Here is a 19,075-nt window from a genome sequence, read left to right as displayed (position 1 = left end):
TGAAAACTGTGAGTTTTACTCCCATTACTCATCTACATGGACTTAATTGACTGAGGTTCTAAACCCCAACCCTCTAGTGAGTACTGATGAGGTTTTAAATTACTCTGAATTGGGAGCACTTTAAAATACAGGCAAGGAAGTGTGCTCAGGCAATATGGCATATTGAGTGAGGTGGTGGGTTTTGATTATTTCAATTTCACATCTTTGCATGAAACATCACTAACGCCACCTCGGAAAGAGCAACCCTGCCCATTGTTTATCACTGTGTTGTTCCTATGCTCTGATGTCTGCAGAGATTTCTAGCTGGCCGCAAGGAGTGCACAGAGCTTGTGTTTATTATCCTTGGCCACAGCAGTAATGACTACTGAGGCCAAAATATTTTCAGTGGATAATGACCTTGGTGTCCCTTCTGCAGTTTAGCTGAAAACATGCAGGTCAGGAAGGAATGGATGAGAATGGGAGAGGGTCAGCTTCATGAAGGAGTCTGATGCTTCCAAACCAGGGTATTCTCTATTTTCCTAGCTATCTTCTACATCAAGTCCAAACTAACACAATATACACTACAGCATCACATTGGTAGATATCCTTCTGTTTTCATCTTTAGTTCTGAAGCTCCTTGGATGGCAAAAATCTAGCTGTTGACTGTTTTGGCATCTGCAGCAGGAGTTCCTAAATGTTGAATATAGTCATTTGTAATGTACTGAAATGAGCAGAAGTGCTAATGGGATACAAAGCAGTCATACTGTGTGGACAGACCATGCTGTACTTGGTTGCAGGCAGCTTTTCAGTTCTTCACCACTATTCTGCAGTTCTCCCTTGCATAGAAGGGAGGTGAAGCTTCCCTGGGTTCTGCATTAAAGATATTCTGAACAGCGGTGTTTCCGTATGGCAAGGAGCTGGAGAGCCAGATCTTGCAGTTCCCTCCTTCCATACCTCAGATGTGTCAGACTTCAGGAAGAATGCAAAGCCAGAAAGCAAAGTCTCTCAGCTGTCAATGTGTGATCATCATAACCTGCTGATGCAAAATAGACCCAGAACTACTCTCAGCATTAATGGAGTTAGGCAGAAAATCAAGGAGCTGAGTAAATTCCACTTGTGCACCCATAATGAGCTTTTGTGGGCAGAGAGGTTCCTCCTGCAGGGGTTTGGTGAGATGCTGCTGCCCTTCCATGCCCTCCAAAAACTGAATGGCACAGTGCAAAGCCACTGGGGCAGCAGCTCATTTGGGGGCAGTGTAGGAGGAGCACGGGATTTTTCATTCTCTCCTCTTCCAGTTCTGTAACTCGTTTTTGTTGTGGTGAGCAAACTTCCATGACAGACATGACGACAGAGGGATACTGACAGCTCTATAATAAACAGCTACCTCCCAGATGTCAGAGACATGAGACAAAATGCATATCAGATTGGTTAAATCATCTCTGCCTGAAATCCGATAGTGCTGACAAGGATCAAGGAATGCCAGTTTCAGTGCCCCTGTGATTTTATTTCAGACATAAGGAATAGCAGAAACCAAAAATATTTTTGAGCTAAACCTGAAACAGTAAGACTCTGACAGTTCTTCAGAGTGTTGACCCCAAATGGGAGGACAGGCTGAATGTTGGCATGAGAGCTAAAGCAAATATACATACATTTTTATCATTTTTATGGCACTACCAGATGTTCTGCTTCATCTTCTACAGTGCTAATGTAGGTAATGAGGCTGCCTGAAAACATCAGGGCACTTGACCTTGAGTGGAATTTTCCTCATTCCTATGAACAGTAAGGTTGTTTTCGTTAGCTAGGGAGGCAATAAATGTTTATGCCTAATTTAAGCAATTGCAGACAGTACCTATTATGTTTGGAGTAGTGGATTTTAACAGCAAAGACGAATTGGAAAAAAAAAGTATAACTGCCTTTTTATTAAGACGTAAATCCATGGAGGTTTAATTGGAAGGAGACAGGTGAAAGAGAGCAGTACTTTGCCTCCTTCCAGAAATTCTCCCACGTAACATTCTCAGCAGGGTAGTAAGTGCCAACAGATTCCGCCAAGGAAACAAAAGACAGAATGATTTTATCACAAGCACAGTTTTCACTGGGAATCCTGTGATCTGCAGGTAAGTTATTATTACTGACACTTGCCACTTCTGTGGGTTGATTAATTGTTCTGAGGGTATCAAATACATCTCTGTAGAATCCAGACTGTTTGTTTAAGAAGTAATCAGTGTTAGATGCTTGTTAGTGATTTCTGATAGCTCAATTTTTTTTTTTTTTTTGTTTCCTGACCACATTTTTAATTTTCACCTATGCAACCCTTACGTCAATTTCCAAGTGATATTATAGCACTCCGGAGTTGCAGGAGACAACACAGTCGATTACAGCAAAAGTCTAATAATTAGAAGTTCCTGGATTCAAACTGTGATTAGCCATTAACCTATAGCGTGACCTCAGACGTGTCTCTTAATTCTCTTGTCCCTCAGTTTAGCAATCTAATTTGTTTCCAAACAATTACAACACCTAGCTGAAAGACTAAGAGCCTCCTGTGTGCCAGCTATCATGTGAACAGGGAATTAGACAACAATGACAAAAAGAAAGCGGAGAAGGTGACAACGGGTACTCGAATTGTTACCAAAAAAAGAAATGGAAAGGTTCAACTTTATGTGACTGCCTCATCGTACTGCCTGCTCTCTAATACTAAGCACAGCTTTTTTTTTTTTCTAAACAATTTCATCAGCGTCTGCTTCTTGCTTTCTTTTTTCTTTTTTTGCTCTTCCTGATTTCTTGACTAATAAGTCTGGCACACGCGTTCCTTTCAGTATAAATGTAAGTTTATGGCTGGAGAAAGTTTCTATGCCCGGAAAAATCTGGAAGCACATTCAAATCTTTGTTGGCTATTTCAGCTCCCACTGGTGTCTTTTTTTTTCCTTCCCAACATGTAAAATAATTCGGTATAGTAATTAAAAACGTGGAAGGCGTTAGTTTGTAAATAATGTGAGCTCAGTTCTGAAATGCTTTTGCACCATCCTAGGCACAAAGAGAGATGCCTGACACCAGGGGTTTCAAACACACCTTTGTGTGAACTCTGCTTGTTCTGATGTGAACACTGGGGCCGGTGAAGATGCACCCACCTGCAGGTGCTAACAAATTCAGCAGCTCTGCACATTTTGGACCAGAAGCAGGGACACCACTGTCACAGCCCATCCAAGTCATGGTTGCTCCAGCCACACCTCCTGACATTCTTTTGACACAGAATGGGTTGCAGCACGAGAACATTAATGATTGGATTGCCACTGTCTGGGATGTCTTTGCACTAAGCTCTGGTTTACACCATGCAGGCTCAGATCACCAGTAGCCACAGATCTCTCTTTGCACAGACTTTAATGCCTGTTGCTAGATGGAAATTGGCCTCCAAAGGGAAAACAGAACAAATTCTCAATTAAAACATTTAATATCTGGATTGATTATATCTTCCCTCTTAATTACGATTCTTCTGCGCTCCCTGCAGCTCAGATCCCTGAAGGAGGACTGTTTGCAGGTCATACATGCATCCATCTCTCTATGCCTCAATTCATAGGATGACTCAGTGCCACACTTTTCCACCTTTCTGACCAATACATAGCACTGACATTCCCAGTCCACTGCCTGTTGCTTGTCCTGTGCCCACCAGCTCTCCTGCCTGAGGCATTGCTGGGTCACTGTGCTGTGCTTGCTTCTGTCCCTCCTTTGTTGAAGGGCACTCAACACTCCTAAATATGTCTTTTATTTTTGCAGAACTACCTCTTAATCTGTGCGTGTGACAGTTTGAGGATAGAGAAGACAAGATTTGCTGGCACTAGCATTTAATAACTCCATAATATACTCTGACAAAGAAGCCTTTGGGCCTGGTTGTACATGATGCTTTCCATTGGTAGGAATCAAAGTGCTTGATAAGCAAACGCACGTTCATTTTGCAGATGGGAAGAGGGGTGAAGAGTAGAGCCTAGCACAAGGAGGGCATGCTCTCATGGCTTTTAGGAAGCACTGAAATGTAAATAATGAAGAGAAAGGCAGAATGCTGCATACCTAACCCCTTCACCTCAGCATTATACACTGGGATCTCCCCTGCCTGACACTGCTGACACAGCGTTATCTTCCATGAACTGGCTGGTAATTCAAGATACAACATTTTAATTATTAATAAAAGGAGCTTTGAGACATCATGCCCTATTAGAGAAACCTCTTATGGCGAAGCTCTGCAGATGGGGCAGGATGTCAGCTTAAACGACGTGATTAATATTTATGCTGCTTGATAAGCTCATTTAGACCCTGTCCCTCACTGGGTTTCTGTGAACATGTTACATTCTCCACTTGCATCCCTCCCTTCTCTGCTCCTGCCCCACACTGGCAGCGGTTGTGAGGCTGCCCAGCTGCAAGGTCAGGCTGTGCCACCGGGAGCGGGCTGCATGCTGCAAAGCACCTACCCTCACCCTGCACCTCTCTGCAGGGGAGAAGAGCAGTGGGAGCTGCTGGTATCTATTTAAGAGCAAAACAGGATGTACAGAAGCACAGAGCTCAGGCGGTCAATCTTGGATTAGGATAGTGGGTTTAAGTTTTGACAGGGTTTTAGTTGATGCAGAAGGAGAACAATAAGAAACTCAGGGCAGGGAAGCTCCTGAAAAAGATTAAGTGATCCCCGTGAAATGGTTCCGCAAACTACAACAGTGCAGGAAGAGTCACATTTATACGGTCTAAAATTTAAAGGAACAAGATCCCAATGTGTCTATCGTGATTTCCTTCAAGAAAAGTTCCCCTATCTTTTCCAATCATGCTGACTTGCCTTATTTTACCTCTCAGTGACATTATCAGCCCAGGGCCTATCAATTCATCAATGTGGGACAATTCACTCATGGCACACTTTAAATGAAATATCCACAAATTGGATTACAGCCCCAAAGCGCTCAGTAATTCATGCTTTCACTGCATAATAACAAGTGTGCTTGCAATGGAAAAGTGGCACTGAATTTAGCATAAAGCCTTGCTTTTTCAATTTTATGTAATGAGAGCAGACGAAAAAACGGTGTTGTGCTTATTCAGCAGGACTAACCTTAAACCTTCCCATCTGTGAGAGAATGCATGGCTGTGAGCGTTAGAGGGCAGCACAGTAACACTTTCCCACCCGCAAAGAAAAGGGTTTTAGGATGCCACCACTTCCAGGGGGCCCAGTTCAGACAATTCTGTTAGACTTCCATGGCTTTCATAGATCCCCCATTGAGAGATGTGTTTTTAAGGCCTGGGATACAAGGGACGGAGAAAGTGTTGGTCACAGGTTCAGGTGAAAGAGCTTTCATATTGTGGCTGCTGATCAGGTTCCTTCCCTTGCTATCTCTGTTAGCCAAGTCATATTTGTCCATTTGTGGCTTTCTTTCTTTGCCCTCACTTTATAAAGCTTCTAATGCTGTTTTCTTTTCTGGGGGAGTACAGAGAATCAATCCAGTGCAATGATTAACACACCAGTTGAGTCATGACTGAAGCACATTGTATCTTCCAGACACCCACAAAAAAGTCTGTCTTTGGAAAGGGCAAGTTTAAACATGAAAAGAACTAATGATCTGTAATAATGACAAATCACCCTGTGTGTTATCTAATTTACTAGCAACAGGCACCTTGGCAATTTTTGTGCTCTGAGTAGGAGACTGGATCTTGGTAAATAATCCATAATTACACTACTGTCGGATGAAGATTGATTCAAGGAGGCCATTTTTATCCGGCAAGTTCTGAAGGATTTAGGTTTTTTTCCTATCTTTCTTTATGACTAAGTCACTTTACTTGTGACAAGATAAATAAGTACACACGGTATCAGAATATACATTAAAATGTTACAGAACTCCTCCATTTCCCAGACAATCCAGAAGACTGATCCAATTATAACAAGATAAGACATCTCTTGCTCCTGACTAGGTGTCACGATGAGCGCAGCTGGAGATCCAGACCAGTAAGTGACCTCCAGACTGTCACTCTGCAGGCCAGCAGGCTGGAAACAAAGCTAATGAGGAGGTGACGGATCCATCCCTAGCAGCCAGCATTTTCCTCTCTGCCTCATGCCCTCCCCATCCTCCCTGGGGCACACTGCCTGCTCTCACAGGACCAGTGCTGATCAGAGGCAAAAGCTGATCATCCCACACCATGCTGTACTGGGCTGAGAGTGTCCTGAGGCAATGTAGCTCAGGGAGGCTTAGGAGGCATGAGACTCAAAAAAAGGCATGCCCAGCGCTGAAAGGAAGCAAGAAAACTCCTTTATAGCTAATTAGGATGGTATGGTGTCCTAACTCAATTTTTCAGGCAGATAAGAAGCTTTTTCTACATGGTAGGAAAGGGAAAGCCTGTGAACAGATGCCTGGGGGCCTGCACCACACATTCAAAAAGCAGGAAGAAAAAAGGAAGAAGAGAAAAAGTCTGCTTGCATTCTTTCATCAGACCAGCTGAAGGAAAGCTTGTACCATTGAATTAGCTTTTAAAATTGAACAGATCTTCCACAGATGAGGCCAATGCTTTCATTCTTGTATGCTCAGTTTGACATCCTTTACTCACTCATTCAAACACTACCCGCTATCACTGAACTATGCTCCAGGGTACTTGACAAAACAGTGAAAAAACAAAAACATACACAAATAAAACTTGGCATGGGCATGATATGTCTTTCTGCCTATGCAGATCAACAGCCTTGCATTTGTCACAAATTTCTTCAAAACAACCTTCCTTTTCAGTAGATGGTAATTCAGCATTGTCCAGGGAAAACTCTGTTATTTCATGTATTTATTTGTGCCACAGTTGACTGGAATATGAGTAAGGAAAAAAAGTCATGTGAATAAACAGATTTTGAAGGAGGAAAAAAAGGATACAATTGTTGTGTCTAGATTGCCTCTTGGAGCAAGCTGTAGTTCCTATTTGTCCCACTCGTGACTTTCCTGGTTAACACCTCATATGGAGTTGGGATATAATTAAATATTTGTATGGATCACATATATGTGTATATATATATAAACAAAATTGAGTTACATATGTCTATATATTACTTATTCATTAAAATCTCTTGCGTCTATAGTCCAGTGGTTCATGAATATCAGCACTGTCCATTGGAGAGGGCTTTCTCCAAGAAGTTGTACCCTTTTGTGGCAAAGCCTTTCAAAATATTTACATATTATGAAAATGAACAAGGATGCCAATTACTACAAGCTGTCAATGCAAGTCGTATTGACAACTGTATTGACAGTGCAGGAAAGGTATGCACTCGTGCGAAGAAATCCAATATGTCCTGAAACTAACTCAGTAAGGTACCTGCTATATGCATGCTGAAATATTTACCCATCTCCTTATCTTATATGTTACTGCAGACTAAAGGAAGTTCACTGTTTCCATATATCTACAGTATCTTTCCAGATAGCTTGGGCCTATCTCATCAAGAATTCAGAAAATCAAAGCAAGAGCTTTGGCTACTGTCTGGCTAGACTGGATCCTTTGCCAGCTTTTCCTGCTTAGTTGAATTGTTGAACCTTGCTCATGTGCAGCACATAGAAATGGAACTATAGAAATTATATTTACTTTTCATTTAGGTCTACAGAATGTTTCAAAGTAAAAAAAAAAAGAAAAACTGCAAAAGAGTGAGCTCCAGCAAATGAACTATCAGGTTCTAAAAGCCTACCGATTCCTTTTATAAGGTGAAAATCTGTCTGTCTGCATGCCTACACCACCTGGCTGCATAAATGCAAGGCAGGATTTGACAAAACCTGTCATATGTCTCTAGAGCCTCTCCAAGGCACTGGAAGGGGTGAAGGAATGTCAAACATATCCTCTTCTTATTTTTTATGGCAGTAGATATCTACATGTCATGAACCCAAGCCCACAGAAGGACTTCTTAGACTAGAAAAATACTTTCTACTGAAAGTCTGTCCCATTCTGCACCTGAAAAATCGTGGTTGGTTAGGTTTTTCTGTGTAAAGTTCTCCAGTACCACATCATAATTAACATGCTAGATCATATGCTCATGATACAGTTCCCTACCTGTTCAGGTAAGTCACTTTTTGCAGCTGCTTGCCAGAGTATTTCCATGACTGGGAGATACTCATTGATGGCCTGGGAATTTGAGAACTCAAACACAACTGCAGAGACAAAGCACACTCTACACACTCCTAGAGCTTCTACCACACTGACAGTGCAACGTTCCAGCAGACACCTCCCATCTAAATCTGTTCACAAGCAACAAATGCGGGAGCTTTGTGGCCATCTTCCCTGACATACCTGCTCTTCACTTTTCCTACTAGGGACTCTGGAAAATTCCTCTAAGCACCGAAGTTTTGAAAGCCACCTCAATTTTGTGTAATTACATAGTAGTGACTGCATCCACTCAGGATGCCAGATGCCTACGATGTCAGGAGGTCAGATGCTTGGATGCAGTTCCTTTCTGAAGAGTCAGTCAGAAGCACCTCGACAGAGTGTTTTAGGGGTAATATTCTGTCTCTTCTGTTGAACAAAGAAATAAGATTTCTCAGGCAAGTGTGAAAGTTTAACAGGGAACACGTCAAACGATTGGGAAATGAGCTTTCTGACTCCTAGTTGTGAGAACACAATAGGTATGCTTTCGGCAATGATTTAATAGTGCAAATAGCATTGACACTCTGCTTTTCTTTTCAGCACAGTCATAAATAATTGTAAAACAATAATTTTCTGGCTATTATTATTTCTTTTCTTTCTAACCTGAATCTGGTTTGGCAGTGTTTCCCTTGAAGATTCTCTTGCTCTGGTTTTTGGTACTTATCCTTTTGTAAGCCTCAACCACTTAATAGGGGCATCTTGTATTCTGCACAGAGTGCCCTTAAAGTCTGGAACCAACCTTTGGATGAGTTCCCTTTTCATGTGAGATGTATTTGAAGTAAGAGCCACTTGTGGTTTGTGTAAGTTTTTAGACTGGTTTACTTTGTCCTTATTCAGGGTTATCCAACCCACGGGCTGCAGGCTGCATGTGGCCTGGCACAGCTGGCACTGTGGCCCAGCTGCTGCCCCACCTCCCCTGCCTGGCCCTGGGGGAGCACCCACCACTCAGCAGCAGCTGAACGTCACTGTGCTATTAACACTGTCTGAGATGGAACCAGGGCATGGGGAAGGTGCAGTGCGGTGCCAGCTCAAGTTATAGCTAATCGCTGTACGCATTTTGATTCATTGTCTAAATGCAGTCCTGTGAACAGCAAAAAATGTGCAACCCTGCTTTTTGTTCTGAGAAAGGAATTTGAGAACAGGTTTCAAGATCACAAAAAAAAAAAAAAATCATTATGTTTTTTTTGTATGTTTGCAACTCCATTTTCAGTCAACATAAATATACTACCTGGGAGTTTTGAAATGGATTGTGTAGAGTTGCAATCAGACATTCAGTTCAAAAATCTGACCATGTCTCTTTACTTCTATAAGCCCTCTCCTACTAGAGAAAAACATTCCTCATTTCATAGTCACGCCTTATTCATGTCATCACTTTGAGGCAGTACGCATGATTGTGAACAGCTACTTTCAAGGATGAAGCACAGGAAGAGTAAAATTTAATCAAAAATCTCTGATGAACACTTTGAGAACTCACTAAGAATTGCAGCCACTGACACCAAAACAGATATTGATGCATTAGTTTCACAAAAGCAGGGTCACATACACCATTAATTCCATGTTTTTGATTAAAACAAGTTTTATTACTTGTATACATGAACAATATTTTATGTTTTTACATGAACAATATTATATATTTTATGAGGGCTGCTCTGAAAGTAATGCTTCCTATTTTATCATATTGGCCCACAATGTCAGAAGCAGATGTTGGTGGTATGGCAGTAGGGAGAGCATGGAGGTGGCAGTATGGGAGTATGGGTGGTAGGCGGTGGGGAGTATGGCAGAACTCTCCCACCAATATTCCATTCTATGTTGTTGCCATGTGACAGATGGCAGCAGAGGGGCAGTCTGACATGGAAGTGCAGATGAAACAGAAGCTTGTCACTGAACTCCTCCATGCAGAAAAAATGGCACCCTTGACATCCACTGATACTTTCTGAACATTTATGGAGACCAAACAGTGGGTGTGAGCACAGCGAGGGTAATGTGCTTCAGCAGTGGTGACAAGAGTGGGGCACCTTCACTGGTGCAGATTTTTATGAGCCTGGCATGCAGCTCATGTTCATCTGGTAAAAGCACATAGCTAAATGGTTCTGACTATGTTGAAAAGTAGTGTTTTGTAGCTGAGATTTTGCTATCTCAAATAGTTTTATTGTGCTCTTTATACTAGTTGTGGTTTTCATGGAAATAAATAGGAGGCATTACTGTCAGAGCAACCTTTGTGTATGCAGCCTGAGACATTTCCTGTTCACTCAATGCAGCCCAGGCAAGCCAAAAGGTTGGAAACCTTGGACATGTGTCCTTATTTATGTTGAAATGTATGTGTTTTTTCTTCCTTATGTATCATCCAAGTGCAAGGATGTTAAAAATACATTGTCCCACCATTGCTACTGAATAGCAAACAGTAACAGTTTCACCCCTCCGCTGGTTTTGGTAAAACCACACACAGATATAACGTATAGTATGTTTCATGGTTTGTAAAGATATGACACATTTTGGTGATGAAATTCTGGTATACTAAGAACTCCCACCCACTTTTTGTCCTATACTAGTGGTAGATGTTCAGAATGAAGTATTTGGGTACTACAGGCAGGAAAAACTGCTAATGCTTTTTCTTCTCTTAAACAAAGCACATACACGCCTCATCATTATGGGGACAAAATCAACCGGTAAAGACCTACCACAGCATACTTTGCTGCAGCATTGTACTATGTAGTTTTGAGGAAAAGATACACAGCTTCAGTTTGAAGGCAAAGTTTCTCTCTGGAGATTTATTTTTCCTTGAGAACATCTGAAAATGTCTTCAGCACAGTATAATGTGTCTCGTTATAAAGGCAAAGAGCACTGCTCAGAAGTGCATTTTATGAACTCCAAGTGAAAAAGCTCCCTCGGATAGGGACAGTATGACAGCTGGCAGACAAGCAGCAGGCTCTGTCAGAGCCAAAGAAAGCTGCTCAACTGTTCTTGAGCAGCAAGGCTTTTAATGAGCGGGGCCTCCGATCCCCATGACAATATGTTTAGCATACACACTCCTGCCACCACCTTCCCTTGTTTGAATGGTACACTGCAGTGATCAGCTCGATTTGGTGTGAACATTCAGCCCTCTTCTAATCTCTCTCTTGCAGACTATCGTGTTTAATTCCAGGATTCCACAGCCGACTGCTGTGGGTGTGAAGGTTTTGAGTGATCGGAGCGGCAGGGCATGGTTGTGCAGGCCGCAGGAGGTGGGGAGAGGTGCGAAGGCAGCTGGGCTGTGCTGGGCTCAGCAGGAGGGACAAAGGCAGTCCATCTGAGGAAGACATTTAGAGGACAGGGAGAAGAGGCTGGGGGTGATTAATGAGAAAAAGCCACAGCAGGAAAGACAGAACCCCCTGTGGAAAAAGACCCTTAGGAACACATCCTCCCACAGCAGAACTACAGTGACATTGGAGATAACGGAATAAGAAAGCAAAGGAGGAATTTCCTTTAATGAATCTTAATTCTTAAATATGCTTAGATATTTCTATTCAGATCAGTTTTCCACTCATCTCTCTTCAGGCAGACTCTTGACCTTGTAACTCCTCCTAGTAACAAGACCTGGGCATTGATATGATGAGATTCACTTATTCCCTGGATACCTGGATAGTTGTCTCTTTGATGGGAGACAGAAAACAGGAGTGTATGATTTTTATTTTTTTTTTCCCCCAATACATTAAGCTACAGTCTTCCAGTTCTTTCATTTCTGCTTTCATTTTCTCTGTATTAGCCCTTTTGCCACTCCCCAGCTCCTTCTTCTTATCGGGAAGAACGGCCAATTGCCTGAACAGAGGAAAGCAACTTGAAAAGCAATTTCTTTGTGGCAGGGACCCACCTCAAGCTCCAGCCTTTGCTGGGCATCTAAGCAGAGGCTGTTCCCTTGAGTGTTGTTAGCCCTCTCCCTTTGTCTTCCTTTCAAAGGGTGGTGATGCTCCGGACCCCTCTGATTTCTCTTGGTTCAGTGTTTCTATTGATGTTCTGGTCTCTATCCTCTTCTCATCATTTTATTTAATTCTCTTGTGTGTGATTGTTTTCTAAGCCCTGTGGCAGCTTCTCAGTGAGGAGGAGGGCTATTTGTTCCCAACAGATTATCTCTAGCATGTGAACATGGCCTGAGGAACTTTGATATTGTCTGGAAATACACCAGCATGAGATTCTGGATGTCACAAACCAGTCTGCACTTTGTCTTATTTTTCAGCTTTCTATTTTTATTCCCTTTGCTAGTTCTCTCCCAACTTTTTTTTTTTTTTTTTTTTCCAACTAGATAACAAACTTATCCATAAATGCCACTGTGGTGATGAGAGGATGAAAGGAATTTAATTGTGTACATATATATATATACACACACATGTATCTTGATAGGAACATAGCACACAGAACATGCCAGAGCTGCAGATAGGATGCCCTTGGCCAGGAAGGTCAAGCTGAAGAAAAGCAGAGGGCATTACCTCAGTCTTTCCATTACAGAACAAGGCACCTGCATTCACCTCTCTCCACGTTTCAGTGAGAACCATCTCTGTGGCCTCAAGAACTTCGATTACATTTGCTGCACTGCCAACAAGGAGTAGTTTTGAGGAAAGAGTTGTTATCATCTTTTACATGCAGATTCATTAATTACTGTGATATGCTAAATCTGCTCACTTGGTTCATGGTTCGTGCAGGCATTTTCTAATTGCTACCCATAATGCAGTTCTGACCTCAGAGAAGCTAATTTCACAGCTTTTATTTTCTTCCTCTTGCATTTTGTTAGATGGGATTATGTTGATATCATGTAAATTTATAAGAGAAAATATTTTCTACTCTATAAAGATACTGTTTGGACGTCCACAGCAGAAGCTAGTGCTTCAAATTTTTACGGATGGATACAAATTCAATATATTGTAATTTTAGTATGAAGTATTGTGCCTCTTTGATGTTGAAAATATATTTCCTTCCTCCAGATGTTATTTTGTTTTGCTGTGAAACAAAAATAGATATAATTCTAAGTTACATATCTCAGGGCCTTTCAAAAATGTCTGTATTTATCCCCCTTAGTGTATCCATCTTTGAGGTAACAAAGATGCCTGGGAGGCAGCAAGTTTTTTGGAAAGGTGGAACTTCTGTCATTTTTTATGGAAAAAGTAAAAATAAGCTGGTAAATAATGTCATGGAATCACAGAATCAGAAAGGATTTAACTTCATTTACCACCACTCTCTGGGCCTGGGCCTCCAGCCAGTTCTTTACCCAGCAAAGAGTGTACCTGTCCAAGCCGTGGGCTACCAGCCTGTCTGGGAGCAAACTGTGGAAGACAGTGTCAAAGGCTTTGCTGAAGTCTAGGTAGACTATGTCAAAAGCCTTTCCTTCATCTACCAGGTGGGTCACTTAATCACTGAAGGAGATCAGCTTGGTCATGCAGGACCTGCTTTTCCTGAATCCATGCTGACTGCTCTGTAAGTATGTGGTGTTCAAGGTATGAAAGTCTTTCTATTTTCATGTGACTCATATATGAAAATAACCAGTTTGAAAGTAGACTGCCAGACATGCTGCACTGCATCACAGCATGCCTTAAGAATGGCCCTGGGGAATGATTATCCAGGAAATGCTAAACATGAGTTTGCAGTATCATTTGTGCACAGAAAGATATATTGCTCTGGAAGAGAGAAGCAGTTTGGGCACTGGAATCAGTACAGGAGGGATGCGGATCTTTTGGAATGGGTCCAGATGAGCAGCACAAAGATGATCAGGGGGCTGGTGCACCTCTCCTATGATGAAAGGTTGAGGGAATTGGGCTTGCTTAGCTTGGAGAAGAGAAGACTCAGGAGAGACCTCATTGTGATCTTTCAGTGTTTGAAGGGAGCTTATAAGCAGGAAGGGAACTGACTTTTTACACAGTCTGATAATGATAGGACAAGGGGGAATGGCTTTAAACTAAAAGAGGGGAAAGTTAGGTTAGATGTTAGGAAGAAATTCTTTACTCAGAGGGAGACACTGGCACAGGCTGCCCAGAGAAAATGTGGGTGCTCCATTCCTGGAGGCACTCGAGACTGGGTTGAATGGGGCCCTGAACCTGTGGCAGGAGGTGGGAACTAGATGATCTTTAAGGTCCACTCCAACACAAGCCATTCTATGATTCCATGATCACCTCACCTGATTTTTGAGACTGTAGGTAAATGGTGCCTAGGACTGCTGCAGTTGAGCCAGTGGTGTTCAGTGTAAGAGTACAGGGCAGAATAGTGTGTAAGAAAAGTTAAAAAAAAAAAACCCTACCATTTAGAAATGGCCTGTTGGGAGGAACCATTCATTATTTTTGTAGGGTGCTGGGGCCTTGTTTTGTGGCAAGGATGCAGGGAGTTAACTTTTCAGCATTCATACGCTGATCTAGTGGGAATGCTTCGAGAACTAATCATAAATAATCATAATCATATCCTGCCTAGATGGATATGGGTTTAAACATAGATGCAGTTGCCTGTAAATTGTTCCAGAAAGATACTGAAGGCAATGAGGGGATATGTGAAATTAACAGCAGAATGTGCTAATTAAGATCTTCAGATAGGTGCTTAAAACTGGGTTATTATGTAGAATCTTGCTTACTTGACTGTGCTTTCTAAAAATGCAGTTTCCCTGAGTGCTTTTTTAGAAAAAAAAAACCAACCTTAAAAAACCAAACCAGTTCTGCTTTGACCTCTCAGGGACAAACAGGTGTACGGGAGAGATCTGATCTAATGAACTGCAGCTGGAGAACCCTGAGCCTACTGTGCAGTTCCCAGTCCTGTTGCCTTGTACGTGTTTTGCAGGGGAAGCATCTGCACACACTCTGGCACTGAATAACGTTAAAAAGAAAAAAAAATCCGACAAACTTTTGAAGCGGAATATTTTTGTTATTGTTGTTTTCGTAAGAGGTTCTGAGAGTGTCTAAGTTTGCATGCATGAAACAGTACCTTCCAAGTCGGTCTTGCGGTTGGCTAAAGCTCTTCACATTTTCTATTGAAAAATTAACTGTCTCTACCACAGAGTTTTCTATTGCACCCAATGGCCCCTTGGCTAACTCAACAATTCTTTTAGTAGAAGCAACAAGAAGGCTAGAAGAAAATGGACATGCAAGAGCTGTAAGAAAGCATCAGCTGTGGCAAAGGAAAAGGAAAGCTGCGTCTCTGCTCAAAAGGATGCCAGGTACAGAGCTATCAGGTTTATCAGCTTCTTCTTTGCAAGTCTTTTCCATAAATGATTAAAATCATTCTCATTGTTTCAGAAAATGAAATTCTACTTAAGATCTAGGAGAATTCTGTGTTTAAAGCTCCCACCAAAACTGTTAACTGTTTCCAAACTTTCCAGCTATGCAGCAGCAATCCAGCTCCTGGGTAATTACCCAGTACTGCGATGGCTCAAGTGTTTGAGATACACAGCTCTGGAAAACAAATGTTCACATCTCCCCATACGTGGGGGGTCAAGTCTGAGCTTCAAAGGGCAGCCATCTACATTACAGGGAATGGAGCTCCCTGGCCACTTTACTACCACAGCTTTTAGCATAGAAGTGCTTTGCAGTGCTCCTAAAACACAGGCAGATGAATTTACAGGCTTTGTTTTCAGAGCAGATGCATTTTTTGTTGTTGTTGTTTTGGGTTTTTTTTTGGTTTGTTTTTTGTTTTTTGTCAGCTGTGCCCCTAACGACAATTGATGGTTCAGGTTGAATGCATGTTGTTCTGCTATTTTTATGCGTGGTTATTGAGATTGCTTCTTGTTCGTGTGATGGTAGCTGCCTGCCAGCTGGTGGCTGGATTCTACAGGACAATTAGCAATTTTCCCCATCTGGTGAATAGATTTACTCTGCATGCATCTTGCATGTGATAATGGCTGAGGCTTAGATAGAGATGTTTTGGTGAAAGGCTGTTCTTAACTATCCAGAACAGGGCTTTCTCCTGTATGCTTTGCATGTTTTCAGGGAACTGCTTTTTGGAGAGTGATGGAGGTGCTGTTTAAGTGGTTTGTGATGCTCCGGTTAGGCTGGAGTTCTTGCAATTCTCCTGGAAATGAAACAAAACTACAGAAATTTTTCCTCTGATTTGGTGAATAATAAATATCAAGGATTTTTTTCCTTTTTGTACAAACTTTGTACGCAAGTATTGAACCATTTTGGTGACCCACTTTGTTTCCACCTCCTGCACAGCTCACTACAGGACTGAATTGTTTTAGTCCACTTTGCTATATCTCTTCCTGCCAAATTCCAGCTGATCATAGAAGTCATGCTGTGCACCCATTTAAATTGAAAAGCTCACAGGCTTGGTTGGGCCATTTCAAAGTTTGTGGAGATTTAGCAATAATCCTCTTAAAATATTAGGCCATGTGACCTTGCATACCATATTGTCGTTGGGAAAAAGATCCCTTTGGTTTCTGTTTACGCTTCTTCAGATGGGAGGAGGCAGGTTAATTCATTATATCGCAGTGCCACCTTTGGCTCCCCATCCCTTCCCATAGGTCACTCATGGATGCAGAAATGCTTCAGCAAGTCAAGTTTGCATCTTTCTGCAGCTCTGTCTCCCAGTTTGTTCTCCAGAGGCATGCTTACAAGATGTCAGCTTTGTGAACAAGTAAACTGTTTTATTTTTGCATATAAGAGATGCCCTTCCATCTATCTTTATGGAAGAGAGCTTTTCGCTATAAATGTTTCATGCAGAAAATTTCAGGAATTCATTTACTTGCTTTTACTTTACAACTTTTCAATTAAACAATGTTTTTTAAAAGCTGGCAGTAGTTCCAGTGCACTGTTGTTATGAATTTTGCCTTTAAGTATTTTTCTATGTTTGCGGAGTTGCAAAAAGAAGGCAGAAGGTGTATACAGAATTAAAATGCTGCAATAGTTGAGGATAATGGATTTTAAAAACTGAAGTACACAGAAGTTCCTCAGCCCCTCTCTTCATTACTTTGTGTCGTTATTTACACATCTGTAAAAACAGGAAAACTTTTTTATTTAGTAGGGAGTTTGGCTAAAAAACTAGGTTCCACGCATGGGAAAATAGGATGCAGGGATATCAGAGTGGAGGGAAGTAATTGCTTTCAGAGATGTACTGAGAGTTTTTGTGTTTGTCCAAGCACCTGGTATTTTGATGATGAAAGCAAATTACAAGAGTGTAGCTTTAATTGAAATCTTTCTATCTAATACCGCATTCACATTTTGGCTGGTGTTCTTCTCCTGTACTTCACCACCAGTCTGGACAAAGTAAGAGTAAAGTGGAGATGGTGTCAGGCCCAGTGCTAAAGATATGCTACTTGCCCATAACATTCATGAGTTTAAAGTGAAAATATTGACCTGTCCTACTGTTTGCTGGTAACCAATCTATTCCCATTCCTTACCGATACCGATCCAATCCATCCAGTTGCATTTCCAAATGATAATGCCTATTCGTATGGGAAGCTGTGCGTCCATGGCCTATTGCACTGTGACAATCCATGTGAATTTCTTAAGAGGTTTCGTATCCCTTCAAATGTGTAAAACTGTCCTCTAAGGGGGGAGGGGGGGAGAGAGTTATAAATACCATCATAACCAACTATTTTTCCACTTCTTATAATTCTCTCAATACGGCAATATGAACAATATGACAAATATGAAAAAAGAATCTGTTTTTTAAAATTCTACTGTTTATTTTATGCATTCAATCACATTTTGTTTTTCTAGCTATATCTACATTATACAGAAAGCTTAAGAGGGAATACTTTCATTTCTGGGGCCAGGAGCAGGGGAATGAGGCTAGGTATATATCTATATCCATTTGCAGGCTTGGCTCAGCTTATGACTGAAAAGGGAGAGGTCACACTTAAAACATGTGGAAGAGTGCAGCTAAAGATTACCTTCTCTCCACCGCAACTACTCCCAATTGCAGGAGTGAGGGTTCTAACAAGGGCAGCTCCCTCCTAGACAGACAATGAATCAGAGGATTCAGCTGTGATTTGTGCAGCCTGGCATATTAATGTAAACTGATAGCAGCTTATAATGAACATCTGCTATCCCCTCCTGTTTAAGAGGGGGTACGGGACTTGCTGAACTTTTGATCTGACCCAAACACAGCTGTTCTGGTGCTCATTGTAAGGGCTCGAGTCATTAGTGCAGAAGCCCAGGAGCAGAAAAAGCATGCAAGGGCTGACCATCACAAGTTCCTTGGATGCCTCTGCATGAATCATAGAATCATTAAGTCCAAAAAAGACCACTAAGTTCACTCAGTTCAACCATCAACCCTTCCCCCCCATGCTCACTAACCCATGTCCCACGAGCTACATCTACACGCTTCTTAAACACCTCCAGGGATGGCAACTCCACCACCTCCCTAGGCAGCCTGTGCTACTGCCTCACTGCTCTTTCTGAGAACTTTTTTTCCTAATATCCAACCTGAGCCTCTCCTGGTGCAACTTAAAGGCATTACCTCTCATCCTATTGCTGTCACCCGAGAGATGAGGAAAAGAATCAACTATATTTAGGAGTCTGAGGCCAGAAAGATTAGGATTACTCTTTGGAGGAGGAGGGGGAAGTGCACTGAGATACTTGCTGCTTTAGATAAACTGCACCCCTGGAGGGGGCTTATACTTTGAAAGCTAGAGTGAAGCTGAGCATTTGTTTGGACTCTGAAGGCTTTAGATGTTCACAGTGAGGTGAGCTCCAAACAATATAATGAGGCTTTGGCCCATCAAAATGGAGGGCAACCAGTGCCATATATGTGTGAGAATGATCACTCACACTGTTCCTCCCAGAATAGGTGGTTTTAATTTGTTAAGTTGCAGCTTTTGTACTCTTAGAAGGGTGATATCTATGAGAAAAAAGACTAATAAAAAAGTGTCTAAGAAAACTGAGGCTGCAAATTGGCTAGGAGATTTGGGAGCAAATGTGAAAATTGAAGCTGCTTTTAATTCAGTTTAAATAGCTGGATGGCTAGCTAATGGTATTCCTCTAAATGTGTGGTTATTTGCTGCTCAGGTATCTAGCACATATCAAGG

At 41.8% G+C, this 19,075-nt stretch overlaps 1 long non-coding RNA gene across 1 annotated transcript; it reads left to right on the top strand.

The window, feature by feature from the left end:
- The first annotated feature begins 1,733 nt into the window (after positions 1-1,733).
- LOC124417748 lies at positions 1,734-15,265 on the top strand. Its single transcript, XR_006938548.1, has 3 exons — positions 1,734-2,093; positions 13,469-13,545; positions 15,161-15,265. It is a non-coding gene; the product is annotated as an uncharacterized LOC124417748 (long non-coding RNA).
- The last annotated feature ends 3,810 nt before the right edge of the window (positions 15,266-19,075 follow it).

This window comes from Gallus gallus, chromosome 2 (genome assembly GCF_016699485.2).
Source record: "Gallus gallus isolate bGalGal1 chromosome 2, bGalGal1.mat.broiler.GRCg7b, whole genome shotgun sequence".
Lineage (NCBI taxonomy): Eukaryota > Metazoa > Chordata > Aves > Galliformes > Phasianidae > Gallus > Gallus gallus.
This window is presented reverse-complemented; position numbering and strand designations above follow the sequence as displayed.